Source organism: Anneissia japonica, unplaced genomic scaffold, assembly GCF_011630105.1.
Source record: "Anneissia japonica isolate Jap-2015-1 unplaced genomic scaffold, ASM1163010v1 scaffold288284_len1145801_cov181, whole genome shotgun sequence".
In the NCBI taxonomy this organism is placed as follows: Eukaryota; Metazoa; Echinodermata; class Crinoidea; order Comatulida; family Comatulidae; genus Anneissia; species Anneissia japonica.
This window is the reverse complement of record NW_022712730.1, coordinates 793656-802005: the sequence shown is the minus strand read 5'-3', so window position 1 is coordinate 802005 and position 8350 is coordinate 793656.

Sequence of the window (8350 nt, the reverse complement as noted above, 5' to 3'; positions counted from 1 at the left end):
ATGTGTGTGTGTGTGTGTGTGTGTATAGACTACATTAACAATATATATCTATTGTAACCTATTATTAGGCATATTGTGCTACACCGTAAGTAGGCTTAAAGCGATTATACCGTTTAATTTTCAATGTTTAATTTTCAATTATACCGATACTCTATTGCGTTTATTTTGGTTTAGTTGTAAGCCCTGGGTTTTAAGCCCAACAGCGAATAACACCATGTTTTACAACATAGGCCTATACAAAGATAATGATCAACTAAGATTAATTACTTAATTATAATCGCTCAGTACATTTGAGGCGGAGTATATTTTCCCATGTGACATGTGAAATCCCTGAAAGATCAATCAATACCGTACATTAAATTGTCCATTTAAAAGAATCAAATTATGTAATATCAGCTTACAGGGGGACACAATCTTAATAATAATAATAATAGTAATAATAATAATAATAATAATATTTATTTGAACATAGGCCTACACATTTAAATCGGTAGCAAACAATATTGATGCGCTTAGATATACAAAGAAAAACTTCCTAACAAATTGATTAACGTTGAGAACACAAGTCAGTGAGCAATAGACATTATAGTACACATCAGTACACAATACTTTTTAAAAAGGTCATATTTTGCTTACATTCTACAATAAAGGTATAAAGGTAGTCCCGTATTCATTAAGTAGTTTTCGCCGCACGACGTCAAACTTAACTTTAACGTTAGTACCCAACATGCAACGCGATAACTCGGCCCCTTTTGTAAACAAACCGAAATACGCATGCGCAAACTCGTAACTAACGTACGTCGAGCACGTAAAATCCTGAAATTAACTTATACTCCGCAACGCAAGATGAATAAATGATGACGTCATCCGTTAACGTTAAGGTTAACGTCGTGCGGCGAAAACTGCCTAATAACGTACTCCGCAACGCAAGATGAATAAATTATGACGTCATCCGTTACCGTAACGTTAAGGTTAACGTCGTGCAGCGAAAACTCCCTATTACTGAACGTAGGGGAATGAGCTTTTAGCCCATTGCACTAGCTTTGGCATTCTGTGGCAAGGTGGCCAGTTCCTTTCAACGCCACCTTTTTTCCTCCCCAGTAGTGAACCACCGGGTACCCATTCACACTCCTGGTGGAGAGAGAGACAAACGTAGATACAGTGCCTTATCCAAAAACACAAGCGAAATGCACAGCGAAGGTTCGAACGCCCGATCTCAATGTTGAGAGTACGAAACGCAAAACCATTGCGCCATCCACTCCCAATCTACTATAAAGATCTTTAAATTTATACATCAAAGTATGGGTCATTAAAAACTAGAGAAGGCTAGGTTTATTTTTGTCAATATGCTTCTATTAAAAGCCGAATAAATATGTTCTTAAAAATGCTCAAATTAGAGCGTATAACTACTATGTATTTTTAGATATACAAAGTAGCTTCACAAATATTAGGAGTTTATTTGCAAAATGTGGACAGTATATCGTATATCTCAGAAACGAAATATATCTTTATAATTATTTAGACATTTGATTTCTCGTCTGATTCTGGAGCGTTTTAGTTCCTAGTTTATTGATCTGTGACATTTATTATCTAGTAGCATTCTATTGTAACAAAGACGATGTCACGACAATCAACCTAAAATTGCAGTCTGCTATGAAATAAAACGCTCGCACGCGTGGAATCCGAACACGGACCACGGAGACACGGTTTGCAGTAGTTGAAATAATAATTAAGATGATTCGCGTATAGGTTCTTAATAACGAATGAGCGACAAATGGTCGATCATCGTTTGCTTCACTCCACGAATATAATTAATGGATGAGTCATGTTATGTCAAATTTAACGGAATTAGGCAACAAAGTAATAAAAACAGTAATATTGTTTCATAATCTTTATGAGCTTGCGAAGAGAAGAGGAGTGGACAAAGCATATCATATAACAAAAACGATATCACATTGATAAATTCATATTTAGAGTAGTCGAAAATATATTTAAATTTATGCAAATTAATACAAGCCAGGTATATCTATGGACATAATGTTGGTCTAATACAGATGGGATATGAGTTGGGTTGACATTGTGAAAATTGCGAATTTATAGTTGGTAATCATTAATAAACAATAAAGCCATTTGGGGATGATGAACGGAAACAAACAGATCTCTTTATGGTGTTTGCATGGATAATAAACAAATCAAATGAACGCCTATTTTTGGTACTGCACGCCTCAGAAACGGTTGAATATATATAAAACTTTATTCAAAAATGAAAATTAACTTTCAATTTCTGGTACATATCTGGTACGTCTATTCATAAATAAAGAATGGGTTCCTTATAACTAAAGGACTTTTAGAAATGATCTACAACTTTCACACGTAAAAATATTTAACAACAAATATCTTATTAATTGAGTCACCTGAACGGACTGCCTCATGCATCAATGGAAGAAAATTTGTTCGGTGTTCTGAAGCCGAGCTCATGCATCATATTATATATGGCTGTGCTGTCATCAGATGTTAACCATTATATTGCTTGATTCGATTTGTGTTTTTCTTTTCGATATCACAGCAATATACAATATAAATCAAAACACAAAACCAAAGCGTCAAAGTTTTACACAATGCCAGTACTGTAGGTAGTGGACAAACCCTCTATAAACTGACAGACATGATTTTGTTTTTAGAGTAGACGCGAAACACACTTTTAAAAAATGAATAACTTGAAAAAAAAAAAGCTATGATAATAGCTAAATGGTAAATAAAAATAATTGCCGCGGGGCGGCGGTACCGGTATGCATTCGCCTAAATTTTCGGCTAATTGTCGGTATGCCTTCGGTAAATTTTCGGCTAGGCCATTGTCGGTATGTTCTTGAAATGTTAAGATATCGACTCAAATTTGTTGTCGGCATGACTACCAAACAGTTCATCAGCGGATAATAAGCGGCTGTAATGAGCGTATGTTGCTTTGTCATCGATGTTTTTACTACTATTTTTATAGCAATTTTTTCAACATTAGTCCCGTCGTTAACGAGTATGTTTCGTCAGGCCTCTGTTATTCCATTTATCGTGTAAGTTCGATACCGGTACCTGTACTTCATATCTTTACAGGGGGAGTGCAAGAATAGGCCTACGGTATGTTTTTATAAAATAATTCACAGTGGGAGTGCCAATGGTTGGGGAAGATGTGCAACGGCTCCCCCTATTATGAGACTGAAAGCGAGTGCCTTTCAAGTCCCTAGCGCTTTGCTAGTAGCGGCTCCATCCCTTTACATTGACCTCCTCAACCTCATCTCATAATCCCCCTCCCTCGGATGACTTGCGACAGTGCCCGACCCTTGTAATAAATTTTATAAGTATAATACATTGAATTTAATTGAATTACCGGTACTGCCTTTCCCTTCACTTTTTATCTTGTTATAAGCCTATTTTATGTAATTCAAATCTTGGTTTTCCTTCTTATTTGTATGTTTTATTGTAAAATTACACGCAATTTGGCCGCAATGCCACAAGAGGTGATTATTTCATGTAGTTTTTTTTTGAATGAAAAATATTAATATGTATAAATTTCTGGAGTTTCCGAGCATCCGCCTCTTGATCCCCTTAGAGGGGTTGGGCGACCACTTACACTCCCGTCGATATTGGTCTACCGTCAGACAATCCTCCTCCACCACGGATGATGGGTGCACAAACGAATGAATAGGCCTACTCTAACCCATTAGTATAGACATACACTCTGCGGACAGTGAACGGTAATATCCAAATGTATTATTATTAATAATCACCGGTCATCTGGCTGTTAGCGATACAACTTATAATTTTCTCACCCTGCCTTCATTTACCGTAACGATGTAGCAAGTTTGTGTTGAAAGTAATTTCAGAATATTGCCTTTGTTGTCCACCTCTTGAGTGTTTTGACCTTGTGTGATCAAAATTAGTTACTGTACTATTTGTTTGTAGATTTCCATTATTCACGCGCCTTTTTATAGAGCGTTCACACGGCAGCATGCCTACAGTCAACGTGCGCGTATGAAAATGAAGGACGCATTTCATCGCAGCCAATGAATGATGGCAAATATCAGGACTCTTATGAATCAACTCATCATTAAGTTACATTTAAAATGATAGTGCTGTTGTGATCAGGTGTTGCGAATGAAATCGGAAATGCAACTCCATCTAGGCTGGATAGCCATAGCGTCCTACATACTGTACGTTACTCAGGTCTCATCGAGTTTTCTAAACAACTCACAGCATAGACTCGCTGAAATTACATAGCCTCAATTTTACAAAATATGGTGCCTTTTTTGTCGAGGTTAGCAGATGTTAATAACGATGTCTCATAAAATGCTTAAAATCGATTAGAAGGACATGAACTCGCTTAAAATTAATTTTCAACAGTGTTTTAAATTGAAACGATGAGGATAGAAATTAGTTGATGAGGAAAACCGTACAATAAACTTTCGGTTTCAATGATAAAATTAGATTTAAGCCCGGATAGAATCTAATGGTTTTTTTTAGTACTAGTTTTAAATTCAAATTCAACTTGATTGCATCAATTACATCATCACAATGGTGTTTACAGTAGGCAGTCATTAGGCCTACTGGCCGATATAAAAAATAATATTCTGAATCATGCGGTATTCGTTGTCGTAGATATTGGTATACTACGCATCGAAATTTCGTCTTTGTCATCATTGCTAAAATGTTTTTCATCATTATAAGTTTTCGTAATCATATGCAGTATACAATACCATCAATTATGAGCCGTGCCGCCGTTATACCGCATAGGCCTAGGTATACGATCTACTGTACAATCGTCAGTATTATGTATTCTTATTTTTATGACGCATCACCACTTTATTATGGGCTCTCTTTGTCATGCGTTTCTCCGTCGGAGTCCGAAGAGTCTACCCGGGAAACACCACCATTACGATGTAACGATTATCGGAACCGTTATCACCACTGTCATTAACCTTCTAATTGTAGGGTACCCATTTTCCTAATATTATCAATGCCTCATCGCATCATTAACGACTTCGCCGCCTGTGATGAATCCCGACGCTTTATCTTACGCAGTCGTAATACGCCCATTTCTCGTTCGTGTTAACAGGGGCTACCTCTTAACGATTCTTGAGAGACCCGTTTTTGTCTTCGATATCGATGTATGCTCTTTTTGAAATGTAGGCCTTGTAACTAATGTTACAAAATTAATTTATTTTAATTGCGCACGTCCCTGGACTTGATTGCGGTGATTATAATTTATTTTAATGAAAATTACCGACGGTACGCGTTTTTGACTTCGGTTGTGGTGCGATAATCTTTCTGAGTCCTAGCGAGACATTCATTTTCAATCCTTTCATCTTAGTTCCGCCGCGATATTAATACTTCTTATTAAGGCCTAAATCATGGATCAAGGTCTATTACGTCATCTCAAGGTCCGTCTTGCAATGGCCTTCTGGGTGATATTTAGGTAACATGAGAAAAATCGAATCGAACAGATTCTTCAAATGCAGTGCAGAACAGGACTAGGGAATATAACCAATTATGTTTTTTTTTTCTTAAAGTTAATTGTAGCGCAATCTATACAAAACCGTTAATTTGTTAGCCCATGTATAATCAAATAGGCCTATGGGAATAGCCCACATTGCGTTACTCAGTCGACCGACGAATCAATATCCGCAAGGCCCACTTAGCGTCGTACGACACAGCCCGGCGCGATTCATCGTCATGAACAGCAACTTTTCGTGAGAATATTAAACATGTTTTAATATTCTACGACGCGATGACGACTTATCGCCTCTACGTTTTGACTCGCACAGGTACCGATAATGTTCGGCAGACGGCGTCATGTCTTCAACCTTTGACCGAGATGGATTATTCGGCCGGCCGACTGTCGTACGTATCAGTTCATCCCCCATTAAGGCCAACTCAGACAAGGTCGTACGACGCAGCCCGACGCGATTCATCGTCGGAGAAAGTCTTAAGCCGTCGTGAGGATATTAAACATGTAAAATATTCTACGACGCGAATGTTTCTGACGAAAACTATCGCGTCTGTGTTTAAAGCCTGCATGGTTTTACTTGAAGTCGCTACACTACAGTGTTTTCAGTGTAATCGCTGTACCGCGTACTGCGTAGCAGTCCCAGACGCAATCGGGAAAGGGTCCCCGATTCGACCGACCAATCAGCATCACTAAAGGCTGCGTCGCCGATAGCGTGTAGCGATTGTATGAAAATCTGGCTGTTCTCACTCAGATCCGACGCGTCAACAAATCGCGTCAGCCTGCGCCGTACGACGCTGTCTAAGTCGGGCTTTGCATGGATAAATGAATCGGGGTCATGCCTTGGCATTATGCGCTCGCGATAAGCAACATATTGTGCTCAACTGCGTATCGGTCTTGTTCGTGCTTCGGGGCCGTAAAGAGGCGTTTATGTTGCTTTATGTTCACAGCATTATGATAAATGTAGTAATAATAATAGAAACTGAGCACAACTCATTGCATTATGTTGCATTATGTATATTGCCTCACGTATAATATAAACGATGATACAGTGTTCGGAAGTTATGTTTTCCTACACTAACCTAATTAATGTTTTGAATATCAATTCGCGTATTCATCCAGGAATGAAAATATCATGACATACGGTACATTTTATTGGTATAATAGATTGAATATTCATCACAGATTTGTGGTAGAATTGAAACGAAGCAACCCTGAATTCCGCACGGTCAGATTTTGATAACCGAGTACGTAAGAGAATTGAAAGAGATGCGAATACAAATCTCTATTTCTCCGCATGTCCGCTTTTCCTTCTCGAGATAATATTGCAACATCATGGATTTCGGATTATTCTAAATGGCCATCCAATTCTCATATAATGATGAGCAGAATATTACGGTATCAATTACTTAAAATTTAATGAACAGATCGTGAATACTCGTCCAATTGAGACCCCAAACCTCATCGAATGGGCGTAGTAGTCACGTGCCGGTAATCCCAATAAATCAGTTAAATTGTCAGATTAGAGTTCTGATTCCGTAATCCCCAAGACAATTGGGAAGAAGTAGGCCTATTCTAAACAAAATTAAACGCTTGGCTTTAAGACATTTTCATCGGCAATCCCTCTCCTTCACTTTGCATTTCTATGAATCGTTTCCCATGGAAACCGAGCCGATAGTTTTGAAACCGACAAAAACATACGGCACTGATTGTTTGCAAACACTTTCCTTTTGTCGTCTGAAGTAGCGACAAATCAAATGTCATCAAATAAGCTCTTGACGATATATGGGACATTTAACTTTACATACATCACACTTAAGGGATTTCAAACAGATATGTCCGCTTGATTGTTCTGCGCGTGTCCAGCCAGTTACGAATAATTAATTGAATACATTTAGTAATGGACAAGAACTGAGATTTCTGCTGAAGATGAAAAGGGTCAACAACAGGATAGAGGAGTAGAAATGATGATATAAGGAGAAATTAATTCTATTCTGGCAAAGTACTGTATAGGCCTACTTTAAAATTTGACCAGACCAGATTATTAGCATTGTTTAAACGCGATGGATACGTTTTCAAGCCACACTGTAGCCTACAACCAGGGTGAATGTTGCGTCGTCATTACAGTTTATTTGTAGGCCTAATTGTTTGCATATAAGTGCATTTTTTGGTACGATAGTCGTCTAAATATCAACTTTAGGATCAATTAAGACAAACTAGGCCAATGACTTCACAAAATACGGTAAAATAAACGAAGTCAGGGGCCATATAAGACGGGCGACGGGGTGCACAACATTGTTAGAATATATAAGTGAGTAGCGCTTATTTCAATTGATCTTAAATTTTAAAATTTAGTGGCAAAAAATATTATTTACATCTCTCTGCACCCACTTACTGGATACGCGCCTGTAAGTCCTTTCTTCAATACGGTGAAGTTCGCATAGGCCTATTAGTATTAACATTTCTTTGAATATTAGTAGGCCTAAAATGGTTTGAACAAAGCATTCATTGGAATGAAAGATTTTAATCATGTTAGGCATATAGCCTCAATGCCATTGTGTATTCAAGAATTGCTGAATGGGCCTATAAGGACACGTCGTAACCACAACAAAAAGCAAAAAATGGCCCAACTAAAAGATATAACTTTCAGCTGCTGCTCTTTCCTGTTGACAACATTTCATATTTCTGGGTGTCCTAATGGTTGGAAATCAGGCGGGAGATCATTAGACAAAATAAGGAAACCTTGTAAGATAGCAAATTAAGCATCGTATCAGTGTCAATCTTCGTTATCATTGTTCAAAGTTACGCACGGTCCATCGTGCCCGTATGGGCCTAGCTTCCCGTCCACCGCCATGG